The sequence below is a fragment of the Pinus tabuliformis genome, chromosome 5_1 (assembly GCF_031772625.1).
Source record: "Pinus tabuliformis cultivar Carrire ecotype Pingquan chromosome 5_1, CPIR1, whole genome shotgun sequence".
Taxonomy (NCBI): domain Eukaryota; kingdom Viridiplantae; phylum Streptophyta; class Pinopsida; order Pinales; family Pinaceae; genus Pinus; species Pinus tabuliformis.
This window is the reverse complement of record NC_142305.1, coordinates 829,303,601-829,318,605: the sequence shown is the minus strand read 5'-3', so window position 1 is coordinate 829,318,605 and position 15,005 is coordinate 829,303,601.

Genomic DNA, 15,005 nt, shown 5'->3' with positions numbered 1-15,005 from the left:
TCAGTTGTTGCTAAGGAACTATCACCCTTAGAGTAGGGATAGGGTCATTCCGAGTCGGATACTTTTCCCCACAACAAACTGGCGACTCCGCTGGGGATCGTATCCATTTGATTGTATTTGTAGTATCTTTGCTATTCATTTCCTGAAGAAAAGAGTACCAAATCGAAAAGCTTTTGACTATATCAAAAGCGAAGTAGAGGGGATGCTACTCTTGCTCATTTTCTGAGCAGATTCATGATTTGAAGAGCTGATCTACAAAAGACTCTTGTGCTCTTTGTGATAGCTTTTCATCCTCTTGATCATCCCTTAGCTTGTACTTGACCTATAGCTTTTTATTTCAGCAAAAACAGTGAATTTTTGAGCTTTTTATGACCCGGAAATCCTTGTAAACGCAACTCTCGTGTCTCAGTGCAGGCTGCCCAAAGGCAGTCTGCATTTCAGCGCAGGTACTCCCTTCGGGAACTGCGCTGAAATTCAGTTTGACAGACCAGAGCCTGCGCTGAACCAGTTAGGCTATGTCTTCCTGAGGTTTCCCACTGAGTCTTAGCCCTGTTTTCACTGTTATTTTGCTGCTGATTGCTTGTCATTTGTACTTGCTGTAAACCAACTTTCCTTGACATTATTCCGCCTCAGTTGTGTGATGAAACTGTGATTGTTCTTTCAGTATTTCTTGTTTCAGTTACAGTTTCCCATTGTGAAAAGCGAACCAGTATAGCTGTGGCCTCTTAGATCCTGAACTGTAAAAGTGTCTTTGTGATCTTAAGAGCTAGTTTTATTACTGTTCATGGCTGTTTGAGTTTGTTTGTTTTTCATTTTATGGTTTGAATCTATACATTTCCAGTGTCTAAACAAGTCAATCTTAAGGTGTCTTTTGATTTTGGACAAGCTTGTTTACTTTCGCTTGAAATTAGATTCAAAGTTATACAACATTTTCCTTTTTGTCTTACATCAACATTAAGGATAAAGAAAAGAAATATCTGCATTGTGCATATGCATTATTGACAGTTTGCATGTTGATTTAGGAAAAAGTGCATTTAGTGTGTGTTCTATGATCTGTGTGAAAAGTTGATGTCTTTCTTTTCCCTCAGTAGATTAAGGTTTTCAAAGTTGAAAGATTGAAAAGTTTTGCTTCTCATCTTAGATTGCATTTAGGAAGTTGTATATATACATCTCGTGGTGATCCTTAAAGGCAAACTGCTAAGCAAGATCAACATTAAAATAAATCCAATTTACATAACAACGCTTTGTAACATAACGCAAACATCTAGAGGTCTAGGTAGAGACGTGTTCCGGCGTCGTTAAACATAGTGATTGTCGATCTCTACGAAGGTGGGTGATTCCTCCTGAGAGTCGGTGGCACTAATACGGACTTGTGCTTCCACGTACCGTCGCGTATATATTGGGAGACCCCTATAGGCAATTATCCTTTATCCATAGGAAGCCGTGTCGACCGCCCTACTGATCGCGATGCAGTGAACACAGCATTCACGAAGATCGACCACCCGTACCGTAAAACGTATTCTGTGGTTTCGCGAAAGGTTTGGCACACCCTCTGCCTAGATCTCCAGAGCAGTTTCTTTTGGCCTTTTTCAAACTCTATAACTGAAAAAGTCCAACCGAGCATTTGTCACTTCGGGCTCGTTAAAACATCGAAGGCGACTAGAGTCATCTTTAGCTTTTTCTCGACTCTTAAAACATGAAAAAGCAAGTTTGTGTCTGAAAGCGTCGTTAATAAAATTTATTTTAAGCGGAACAAAATCACCTGTTATTCCCACGTTGATCTTTCAGTTGAAAAGTATGGAGCCCACCAACCAAGGAGGCAACCTTGGCGGAAGTCCAAATCCCTTCTCCTCTTGGGGAGATGTTGGTGCGCCTCATATGGCAACATTGTCACTTCTAGGATTGACAATCGGCCTCCCTGTATGGCTCTTTTCAACTAATGTAGTCCAGATCGCCACTAATCCTGAGCAGTCGAATCAACAGTCAGAACAGTCTAGAACTACCCACCAGCCTTCCACTTCTTACAATACTTCCTCTGATCCTTCATCTTCGCAAGGTAGAGTTGGCAAAAGTCAGCCTCCCAAGGAGAAGAAGGAAAAGAAGAAGAAAGAAAAGAAGAAGAAGGAGCCTAAGGCGACTGGGGGCAAGCAAAAGACATCTGACAAAAACCCACCCACTGCACAGACCGGGCCTAAATCGCCATGTGTCATATGTAGAGGAGACCATTTCCACAGAGATTGTCCCTGTATTCCCCGGATACTAAGGGACTGGTCCCCTCATCTGCACAATTCGAGGGCATCAACCTCTGACAATCAGGTTGATGGCTTTCCGTCAACCAGCGAAAGTGAAGGATCAAGACAAAAAGGGGGAGTAAGATTCCCCTGTAAGTTGTGTGAAGGCAGTCATGCCATCCACCGTTGTCCCTTCTTAGACGAAGCGAAGAGAGTTTTGGAAGATCGTCCGGTTTCACCGGTAAAACTTCCTCCTGGATACAAAAAACTCGTGCCAAGTCCTTCGTTAGTTGAAAATACAGCTGGCCCGCCCAAGTGGTCGGCTGAAGCGTCAGTCACTGAAAATGAACCTACTGAATCCAGACCGGACGAAAGTCTAAAGGTCGATACGGCAGTTGACCCGGTTCTACCTTCAGAAGTATCATCTTCAAATGACACCGTTGCCGAAGAGTCATCTTCATGCGACACCCTCACTGAAGAGAATAAGGATGACACCATCCAGGTTCTTTTCATCAGCACCGACTCTGATGAGCGTCAGGGCAATGCGCCCATTCCTTTATCGCAGGAAGGAACATCATCAGGGTCATATCCGGCCGTATATTCGGTCCCACCACCAAGCAACCTGGTTGTATCCTTTGATTGGAATCAACTAGGCAGACCCCGGTTACCAGCCAGTGTACCATTCAGAATCATTGTCCAGATCTATAGAATGATCATGGCTGGTACTATCATTGATGAAGGGGCGTCTGTGAGTATCCTTTCCTCTGTTGCTTGGAAAGCACTGGGTTCCCCAGCGCTTTTACCTGAGTTAAGAAATCTCTCAGGTTTTGATAAAGGAACCAGTCGACCATTAGGAATCCTCCCCAATGTGCCTGTTACATTGAAAGGGAAGACCGTTAATTTGAACGTGATGGTCGTCCAAGGACCCTTGGATTATAACCTACTCCTTGGACGTGACTATATTTATTGCATGGGAGCGATAGTCTCCTCACTCTTTAGAGTAATGTGTTTTCCACACGAAGGAAGGATGGTCAAGCTCGTAGACCAACTTTCATTTCCGGGATCTCGCATCGCAAATAGTCAAATACCATTCCTAAATGGTCTGTTCACACAAGATTCACCTCCGCCCCCAGTCCTCCTTCCCGATGAGTGCGAGTGATTCGGAAAGAAAGACTGGAACCCAGGGGGCATGCACCCTGGTCTGCTTCGGGCAGAAGAAACCCTGGGTATAAGGTAGAATTTCCGCAGAAGAATATGACTAGTCCGTACCCCGTCCGTGGATGGAAGAGGGGTTGTTCTGGAATAGTATTCTTTTGTTAAAGTTATGTGTTTGGCAAAAGAGTCATTCACCTTTGTCTAAAGAGGTGGGAACTGCCCAAGTAGGAATTCCCTTATTGCGACAAGCAGTAACCATCTTTGGGGAAAAGCAAGCCTCACCCATTGAAACAAATGTTTTGAAGGATAAGTAGGGGCAGCCTCCAAAGAAAGAGATTCTATTGTTGTGACAAAGGGTAACCATCTTTGAGTAACCCAATGATAGACATCGCCGAAGAAAGAGATTGATTTGCAGCAGCAAATAGAACCCTCTTCGGATAATAAGAAAGAGGCAAGCCTCCCTCAATAATACCAATGTTTTGTCTTTGAGTAGTGTTCTTCTCTTGTCACAAAAAGCTGTTCGTTAAAAGGTGGGCCGACGGGAAGACTGAGTACCGCGTAAGACCCCTTAAAATAACGAGAAGACTAGTATCGTTAACATTAGATTGGCAAGATGACAAGTAGCTGTGAACACCCAAAGAAAAGCAGAGGTGGGGGAGAGGAGGGACAGCCTCGAAATTCTATCCTATACCTGGGGGCATGCAAAATTTTGGAATGTGAGCGAGGGACGACTATTTATTTTTTAAATTTTTAGGTCCTCCCTTTAAACCTGTAGGTCTAACCCTTTAAACTCGTAGGATTAGCCGATTCCGACCTTGCATGAAGAAAGTCTGTGGGGCAAAGGTAAAAACTTGCCAAAGTTGGAGCATAGCTTCGTGAGATAAAGCTCCTTAAAAAATAGCTATCTCACAGGAGGCGTTCTTATTCTATGACTGGTATATCGAGCAGTTTTAGCACATAGTTCATGCTCGTTAAAAAATAAACGCAAGATCCGAGCAGTTTTAGCGCATAGTTCATGCTCGTTAAAAAATAAACATAAGTTTATGAGCAGGCTTTCCTTTAGAGTTCAAGCTCATTCAGAAAAAAATGAACCGGTAAATACCCTTTTGAGATCGTAAATTCATCAGCCATAAAAGCCTTGGTCGTGTTTGTGCACCGTCACCTCCACCGTCATTTGGCCGATCATTCACTTCCATTTGTGTGTTTACCCATTTTGAGGAACATCTGCGAAGAGTGATTTCACCTAGCCATCCTTGTGACACTGCCGTGATTGGAAAATTCCAACTTGTACCTGGAATCAGTTGCTATCCCTGTTCATCACTCGTTCCTCAAAAGACGAGTCCTCTTTGAGCTCTTTTCAGACTCGTAAAATATGAAAAGTTTGTCGAGTTTTGGCCTTCCAGCTCGTTAAAAGGACCGGAAGAGCTATCCCTCATTTAGACTTTAATCTTTTTGGACCTGAGGGATTATTACACAAAAAGATCGAGCGCTTGTCTTGTTCGGCTCGTTAAAAGTACCGAACACCCATCCCTTCTGTATTGTTTTATACTTTTTCGGACTTAAGGGATTAGATGACGAAAAAGGAATTATGGAGTTAACTTTCTGTACCTTTTCAGACTCTCTAAAAATGAAAAGGACCGAGTTTTCCTTGTCGTTAGACTCGTTAAAATGATTAAATAGCGACAAACTTGTCTTTAGACGAGAACGAGTTTCCCTATCGCTAAGCTCGTTAAATCATAGCGATGGGCTTGCCCGAAGGGCAGGTTATAGAACAAGCATATGTTATCCTCCTCAAGCTTGACAAAAATAAAGAGGTACTGGTCAGAAATGACTGGGGAAAAATTGGGAGAACATCAAAGCTTAATGGTAGCAAGTCGCTCTTGAACATGACACTTTTCTTCCGTACCACATCGGGTTGGGTTGTTTCATTCACCGGTCTCATCACCATGGTCTTCGCCAAACCATCCACATTTTGGGGTAATGCTACCGATCCATCGCATCAGTGTCGTTATATGTTCAAGAGAGGTCATTCTGAAAGTGTCAACCGTGTCCCATCCACTGCCATACATTATCCTTCATCCATTCATGATCGCCACCCTGAATCATGTGTCACAGTTTGTTTTCACCTCCACTAAAATCATTAGCTCCGTTTCGTGTCATTGATGTGGGATTCATTAAGGCCCTCCTTTGACGGATCGCTTCTTGTCGACTTCAGCTCATTATCCAAGAAGTTGATCTAGGAACAACCCCATCAGTACTTTGAAGCTTGCATGCCTCAATGGCAAGTTTCTCACTTCCGGCGACAGGTATACATCAATGACCTTCGACCAGAAGATTTTGCGTGGCGTTCGACGCCAAGTCCTTTATTCACGCCACGTGAATTGTACTGCGGTACCTTGAGGGTCATTATCATTATCGGTGATTCCTCTCGCGCTTGTTAACGGTTTTCATCATTGACCGGTAATCAAGCGATGTCTTTCCATGTTCGACTTCAGCGAAATTCTCACATGGATCGACTTGTACTTAGAGTGAAGATCGAACGAGTTTGAAGACCTCGGATCTAGTTTCATCCATCCGGGCTGCGATACATATTCAGGAAATATAAAAGCATTTGTCATGTACATCATTGCAGCAGATGATCATCCTACTCAAAGGATGATAATTTCAGCAGAAAATTATCAGTCTACCATCAGACGATCGTCTGTTCTATGTACCAAAATGTATTTATAAAGCTGAGCATGGGAATGCCCGCCTCAGCTAGATCATGAAAGCAGAATGAAAAATAATGTATTGTATTGTATTGTATTACAGGGCACCTCTCAACACTTGAATGAACTTCGGACCCTCTGGATAAAGCATTTCACCCGATAAACGGCCTCATACTTTAGGGGGCAACTGTTATAGACATTTTTGTGCCTCACAGCATGGAACATGAAATGTCGATAATTACAGGGATCCAAAGTCCCTAAACATGTTGTTCTTACCCCTAGAGGAACAAGGTCAGCAAACCACAGCACTTCCCATCAGTTCTCCACCTGAAAACACTCAAAAACAGGCTATTTTTGGATCATGTCAGCTGCTCCACTGAGCATCTGCGCTGAATGTCAACTGCTCCTCCTTGTACCTGCGCTGAAAGTCAAATCCAATGAAGGCTACCTGCGCTGGGCGAGATTGGCCAAGTGGCACAGTCATTCTGCAAGGTGTCAACTGCCCAGGAAGCTTCCAAGCTAACACTTGGTTCAAGGAATTCGCCCTGTGATGAGTAAGAGGTACTTGATCTCCATGTGTAAGCAAGGATCTCCAAGTGGACTTAAGAACTGAAGATTAACTGAAGAGGGAAAGGACACAAGGCAGCTTTATGTCAGTCTCAAGCTGACTCATCCTTTCTTCTTCTATCCTATATATAGAGCTCTTCTATGAGGTCTAAGGAGGCTGGAATTTTGTGCAAAGCAAGGAAGTGTTGTTGGTTTACAGTTAGAGCTATTGGGTGATTGCTTCTATAGAGGGGAAGAGGAGATTTCTTGCTGCTGGGGAGGTGCTGCTGGATTGGAGCCATTGATGGTTGTAACCTTCTCAGAACCTTTACTTCTATCAATAAAGCTTTGAATGTTCTCCTATATACTTGTATTGCATTGATGTATTGTATTTACTTGTATATCTGATTCACTCTAATCCATGCATCAGTTATGAGTACATGTTTCTTGTAGTTTCCCTCTCTTGTTTGTGCAGGATCTTTGTGTAGCTGGGCCAGCAAGAGAACAAGGAGCTGGGAGCAAGGGACGAAGAGAGAAGACAAGATCGACAAAAGCGAAGGACATCGGTTGGTCAATCTTTTCTTCCTTCTCTGTACTTTCATAAAGGAAAATATTAAAGCTTTACTTTCAGTTGTTGCTAAGGAACTATCACCCTTAGAGTAGGGATAGGGTCATTCCGAGTCGGATACTTTTCCCCACAACATCGGCCACGCCGTCCATGCCGCGGGAATCCATCTGGTCGTACGGGCCCAATGTCTGGAACATGATCATCATATTAGTCATTTGAATCTCATCAAAAAAAAATATTTTTCAAAATTTATCATTATATTTGAAAAATCCAAAAAATCATAAAAATCAAAAATCTTACCAATCTCGCCCCATGCTGCATCCGGTGGTAACACTAGATCAGGATCTCGGAAATCCAATCCGGCATAGGGGTAATCATCTATGGCGATGATTTGCTGCTCCCACCAGGTAAAGAAATCATCGTCGAATGCATTCCTAGGGACTTCCCCACCCCCCAGACGTTTCATCAAGTTAGCCCACCGGTCCATGCGTGGATCATGTGGACTACTGATGGAAACTGCTACCGTGGGGCGGAGTGCGGGAACCTTCTCGAAGAAGAATGTACATAAGATGGTTCCGAACCCAAAGTTCTTGGTCTGTCCCCTCCTGATAGAAGTGAGTTGTTCCTTCATGTTGGCAAGGAGAGGAGTGCACCAGTCAAACACTGTAGTGAGACAGTCCACTACCACGCTCATGTTTACTCGTGACGCCTGATGTAGTGAGGATGATCCGTTCACTCGACCTATGGTGAACAAGATTATCCTGAGTGACAAACTCACCACATGTGGGATAGAGATCTGGCTCCCGACCTTCCGATGACCCGGGCAACAAATCTGTACATAGTCATCTACACTGAGGCTATTCCGTGTCCTCCCCCGGGAGTGCACTACCTCTCCCCTTCGGGAAAGGCCCGTGATAAAATATATATCTTCCACTTCTACCCTGAGTGGCATCTGATCAATGATGAATGCTTCCTCATCGACATCCCAATAATCAATGAGTCTCTTGAGCAAACGCGTGTTGGCTTTCATGTTTGGCAATTTGAAGAATTTTAGCAACCCGCATCCCCGTAGGGCATCTAATGCCTCATCATTGTTCATAACTTCATTATCTACAGCTGAGTGCTCTCTTTCATGCCATGTGAGAGTCATCCTGGAAGAAAAAATCATTTTCATCCGTTAGTTTTGTGTATAAGATTAGTTTGCTGCGCACACGCGGGTTCCCTTGTATACAGTCGCGTGTAGGGCGGTCGTATACACGAGTTATATACAGCCAACCCGCGTGTACGCCGCAGAGCAATTTTTTTTGCAAAAATCTAACGGTGAAACATCAACTAAACTTCCTAAAAACTATCACAGTTAATTGCAAGAAAAGTTTAGTGCTTACCTGGAAGTTTTCGGCAAGTTTGAACGGTTGAATAAGTCACAGGGAAGTTTGCTCCTTTTGCTCCACAATTTTTGCTCTCCAAGTCAAACGGTGAAAATGGTAAGTCCAAAATTTCTTTTTATAAGTTTTGAAAATGCAAAATTTTTTCAAAATTTTATTTTGTTTGGTTGCATGTCACTTTTAACTTGGGAGCTTGGAATGTCGAGATTGGGTTGTTTTTTCAGGACATTTTGGACATTTTTCGACGGTTCGAGACGGTTCCATGACTGCTGACCCGTCATGGCAGGTATCGTGTTCTCACTGGCATATAGGTTAGGGACACCATTTTTCTGCTGCATTATGCATACTAGCCTCCATTTGACCGATACATCTGCCATAGGGTCGACCCCATCGTGTTATGGTTCGTTAGCCATTTTCACTCGCCGATTCTTTAAATCATGACACGATGGTAGAGCCATCCTTTACATGGGCATCCTAGTTAGCACCTCACTGAAATTTGTTGCCCATGCTGCTTCGTTTTGAGTAGGCTCGGGAGTCCTCTGTAGTCCCACCATGACTTATGCGTTGAAGACTCATTCCTCTTTGCTTCTTCGCTTCGTTCTGGACTTATACCCTAGAGGTTCCTATGAGTGTCGAGTTGTACTTTTGCATTGCATGTTGACCATTTGCACCTTTTGGCCTAGAGCCGGCTTCACTTGGACTCGTGTTTAAGCCAACTTTTGACCATGACGTCTGCAAAATCAACCTTGCATACCTTTGACTTCTGCAGCTTGACATACCCAGATCCGTGGAAGGAACATACCTCTGAGTGTCACTGACCAGTTTTCACCTCCCTACATTGAGCATAGGAACGTTCCTTTCCCAGGAACTAGATCATCTGTTTCACCGACACTCGTTCTTTCCACTGTACCATAGCATTCTTTTATTCTTTTTCCGGCTTATCAGAAAAAGACAAAAAAAAAATTAAATATGCCAAAAAAGAGCGGGAACAGGGACATTATTTCCATTTATTGTTGGCAGCTAGAGTTAGTCATGTCACCCTTGAACAAAGCACTCAAAGCAAAGTCTCCTCCGCATGGGTGGGATTTAGTTTGACTTAGGTATGCCATAACCTTGTTATCGAGTCATTTCTCCCCCGATTGGTTATCTCTTCCAATCATATGGAGGGTTCGTTCGTGCCTCCTGCATGACAAACTTATACAGATTCATCATATGTTGCCACATAGTCACATTGAGTCGTGCTTTTTTTCAAGGGAAGTTAGCCTGAGTCGGCCTTTCTGCGGTGTCTCTTGACTCATTTTTCAGTCGGCCATCCCTGGTTGTCAGTGTCATGTCTATCATCACATCAGTTATATTGGTCCTTTACTCGTGCCGGTTTGAGAAGGTCCCCATTGACTTCTTGCTGGCGGGTCTTGTCCTTATCGACGACGACACCTTGCTCTGAGGACAGGCCTAGAGCCGCACCCTGGCCCTATTTTCATTATTGATAGGTCACCTTGTGCTCAGCATCGATCAGTATCATGGGTCTTTGACTGAGTGGTTTCCCTTGTGTTCGACGTCAGCATACATTATCACACATTGGGATTCGTGCAGTACCTTGGTTTCCATTTGACCCTATTGGTGGATACCTCGCCTCTGTGTCAGCTTTCATTATTGGTTGGTTCAGAGGGTTTCTGCCGTGCGCTAGCTACATCTTGTGTACGCCGGAAACGTACTTCGGTTGGGTTACTACATCTTTTTCGTCCGATTCCTTCCACATTATTGGCCTACGGGTTACACTCGCGCTAGATTGATGAAGGATGCCTTAATGCCTTCCTTCTAGCGGATCTTTCCCTATCGACTCCGACTCATTGCTCTGGGGCAAAGATCTAGAGTCCATTTGGTAGTACCTTGGAGTTTGCAGTCATTAGTGGCAGATCCTTCGCTATCGACAGTGGGAAACCATCATTGTCTCTTGATCGATAGATTCTTACAGGTGTTCGACTTCAGCTCATCTATTCACACTTGTTAGATTGTACTGGGTACCTTGACGCTCATTATCATTATCGGTGAGTAGTCTCACGTTTGTTAACTGTATACATCAATGACCGGTAATCAAACGATTTCTCACATGGTCGACTTCAGATCATTTATTCCCATGGTGTAGAAATGTACCATGGCGGTCGGTGAAGACCTCAGGTTGCATCAGCATTCATTGGTTCACTTGACAGTTGCTCCTGTTGCTGCTAGTTGATACCACTCCACCTTATATGTTGCAGTCAGTCATGGCGACATTCTATATGCTGGCACCTGAGTTTGCAGTGTAGTACCATCCTATTCCATCATGTTCAGTTGGTACCTTTTGGGATCAGTCTTTAATATCAGTGATCCATTGCATCTTTCAGCATCATTGACAGTTTTATATGTGATATTCAGACATGTACTTACCAATTATGATCAGATGATCCATTATGTATCTTCCAGTCATTTTATACTTGTATACTTAGTGGATCCGCTTGTACTTGATATGCAGACATGCTTTAATTTTTCTGAGCATGGGTATGCCCGCCTCAGACAGTGTTTCTTTCTGATCTCCTTTCGGTGGCTTGGCAGGCTGAATTCTGGTGCAGTCCTCCTCGGTTTTTCGACAGAGTTCCTTTCCATGTACTTACATAATATATTTCGGCCATCATGTTCCCCTTATGACCTCATACATTAGAGGGCATCTGTAATAGCTCCAAATCTCACTCTTATGGTTTGTGATGCTGCACTCATGGCCTAGGGCAACCCCTCCTTCCAGACCTGGTCCAAAAATTTAAAAAACAGTGTTTTATTCCCTATACGCGACATTGCCCTGAGTTAAACGCGTGTACACGCGGGTCTGTGTATACCCAACCCGCGTGTATGTATTAAAACACTTAAAAAAATATATAATTCCTTATTTTCGGGTGGAGATCGCGGGTTTTACCTGCTGGATCACCTGTTAGTGCCCGTGGCCCAACTGTTCCCAACCAACTCCTAACTAAAAAACTACTTTGGAGATGGTATAAAAAGACATCAAAGGGAAGGCCAAAGGGAGAGAGAAATAAGAGCAAGATTATTATGCTGAGATTTTCCCCATAGACCAGGTCTGAAGTCCTTGGTGCTTTCTACACTTCCCCCATTTTGCATAGGAAACCCTTGTTTCCATGTGTATTGGTGATCATTCATCCTTGATATCATCATTGAGTAAGACTTGGAAGGAGCTCTTGTTGGAGGCTTGAGGCTGGAACGAATCCGGGAGGAAGCTTTGCTTGGAGCCTGCTGAAGGTGTTCAGGTGATATCTTTCCATTATATGTACTTTATTTGCCTTCATATATAAAGAAACACGTCTTTGTTCCCGAAACAATCTTTCTTTATGCTTATGAGATTCTTGTTTTGAATTCTTATGCAAGTGGTTACTTAAAGGTTTTTATAACTAACTTTATAGCATAAGGATGGTTTATACATAAGTATTTGTACATGTACTGTTGTGTTCTTTGATTTGTTTGTCTTGCAAGTCGAAGGAAGAAGAAGGGAACTCCAAGAAGGGTTTGGACCCTAAAGGCCTTCTCGAACGTAGGACCTTAGGTACGTACCCTTAACATTAGAATTTGCTTAAAAGTAAAAATGATGGCTGTGTGTGTGTTTCTTTGAATAAGCAATTTTCAGTCTGGTAGAGTCTTATCCCAAAGGACCCTAGGGGTACTTTCCCTTCCACCAGTTAGAGGATCTTCCAATATTCAAAGATGAAAAGAAAGACGATGCTGCTCTTCATTTGGTTAGGTTTCATATGCATGTGCGCAGTCTTAAGGTTCATTTCCCTGAAGATTGTCTCATGAAGATGTTTATGACCACTTTAGAAGGAAAAGCATGGTCTTGGTATAAAAGTTTGGAAAATGGTTCAATATATTCGCTTGCTAGTTTTCATGATGAATTCTATGAGATGTATAAAGAATGTTATCTTTCCTTATTGCTGCTTAAAGATTGCTGTAGGCATTCTTTAAGTCTTATTCAATACTTGGAGGATTGTTATGATGATGATGAATTTATGGATGAAGAAATTTTAGAGGCTCTTCATAACAATGCATTTCAACACCAAGAAGAAAGTATAACATCTCATGAAACGCAGCGTGAAGATCAGCAGGGGTTTACTTATGAAAACCATGTTACATCCTTTGATATAAATGAGAAGATGCAGCAAACTTGCCAAGATTTTGATCACAATGAGTATGAAATTGATTGCAAACACCAAGAAGAAGTACCAGAAGATAGCTTTTATAACCCTCAGGCAGAGGAAAAGGTTGTTCATTTTTGTAATTCCTTGCAACAGCTTGCATCAAAGAATGATCTTTATAATGAAGAAAATTACATTGTTTGTGGGCATCATGAAGAAAGGCAGTTGGATAGCACATCAAAGGGGTCTTGTGTGGTTGAGAATCAGTTGTCTGAGGATTTAGAGTGTTATGATGATCATCAAAATAATCATGTCTTCTTTGACTCTATAAGTGAATACATGGCAAAGCTTTACACACCAGTATTTCATTTTCATTTGCATTATGAAGATCAAGTACATTATAAGTTGATTTGGTCATCTCACTATCATGGTTATTTTGAGTTTGAATGCAGTCAAGAGCCTCCAATATCAGAAAGAACAATTGATTGGCTTTATTGGAAATATCATGTTGCTTGACCTAAAGTGGAAATTGGAGCTAGTAGGTAGGTAGGAAAATGCAAATAAGCTCAGGGTAGGTTGACTGAGCATCTATTTCAGTAGGTGCAGTTTGAATTCTTCTTACAAAAAAAAAAATTATTCAAGGCTTGAGGAGCAGATTGGGCAGAAGTTCAAAGTTTTCTTCTAGAAGATGGATAGCGGCACTGGAGCTACAGGTTCTTAATGTACCACAAGGGCACACTATCCCTAGTGGAGCCACTGTTATCACTGTAAAACTTCCTTAAAAAAAATTGGACAACTTACATGGTTTCTCAATTCTTGTATCAGTCATGGTCAAGTCATGGTGTTAAAGGGTCTCTACTTCATTTCATGCTTTAAGGGTTAGGTCATAAGGTTAGAAGTCTTTTAAGATCATATCTCTTTTCCAAATAATGTTTGACAGCCTCATTCCATGTTTTAGAAGTCTTACCAGGTGTTTATAAGTCATATCTCACATCATTTTGGATAAATTTTGAAAGTAGCTACGAAATCACTGAACTAGGAGTTTTCGTAGCGCGCTACGAAACCCCTGTAGCAGCCTGTTTCAACAGAAAAAACTCTGCTTTCTGCGTTTACTAGTAAATTTCCAGAAGGGGTTCTGAGCGGCTGAAAACTTAATTTTGAAAACTGAAAGAGGCTTTTATTGATAACATACCAAAATACAAAAACCTCTTTCATTTTTTTCAAATACATTCTGAGGTGGGAGGAATTTATGATCAAACTTGCACTACGAAACTGCTGTAGGTGCAAGTTTTCCACAGGCATATTTCTCTGTTTTACACCTGTTTTTTCAAAATCAGTTTCTGGTCACATGAAAGGGTTATTTGGAATTCTGAAGGAGGTTTATCTTCATCAACTCTCCTACTACAATAACCTATCTCAATTTCTTCATAAGTGTTTTCAGCTGGGCGATACTAAGCTTTCATTGAGACCCTACTTTCAGAAAACGGATTTTTCCTGTTTGCCACGTGTTTTTCAAGGACAGTTCTAGACAGATGGAGAAATGTTTTAAGAAACCAGGAGAGGTTTTTGTTTTGGAAAACATGGGCTACAAAAATCTCCTTCAGTTTCGTAAAATTTTTCATGGATGAATAGATAAAGGCTTTGTCCCACATGCCAATTTTCAAGGATCTAAACCTAAAAACAGGGAAACATGTTCCCTAATTTCTAGGGTTTGTCATCAACAGTTGGGTGACCACATGGGAGGCTTCATCAAATTCGACTTCATGAGGTTGCAGCTGTCAAAGAATGCTTTAAATGCTTATATAAGGTTGTTTTAATCATAATAAGGAGTTACACTCCTAGTTGTATTAGGTCACTAGCACTCCTAGTTAACAACTAGTTCTAATTAATGGTTTGTTTTATGGTTAGAATAGGTGTCACTGATGGCAAATTCGAATTATCTTGATGAGGGATGATGGAATCCTAATTGTAAATGCTTTATATAGAGCAAGAGGTCGAATTAGCAAAGGGTTGGAAAATGTTAGAGAAAAAGACTACTTTTGTAAATGCTATGCAGTGATTGATATATACGGACTTTTCTGAAGCTGAGATTCTTAGTGTACTTCAGTGAGCTTCATATTTTATCTTTGGAATGCTTTACTTCCATAGTCTTAATGCTTATTACTCAGAATTCATGGAGGCACATGCTCTGACTTCCTTTAAGTGTTAAACTATGGTGAATTGAGTTCAGTAATACA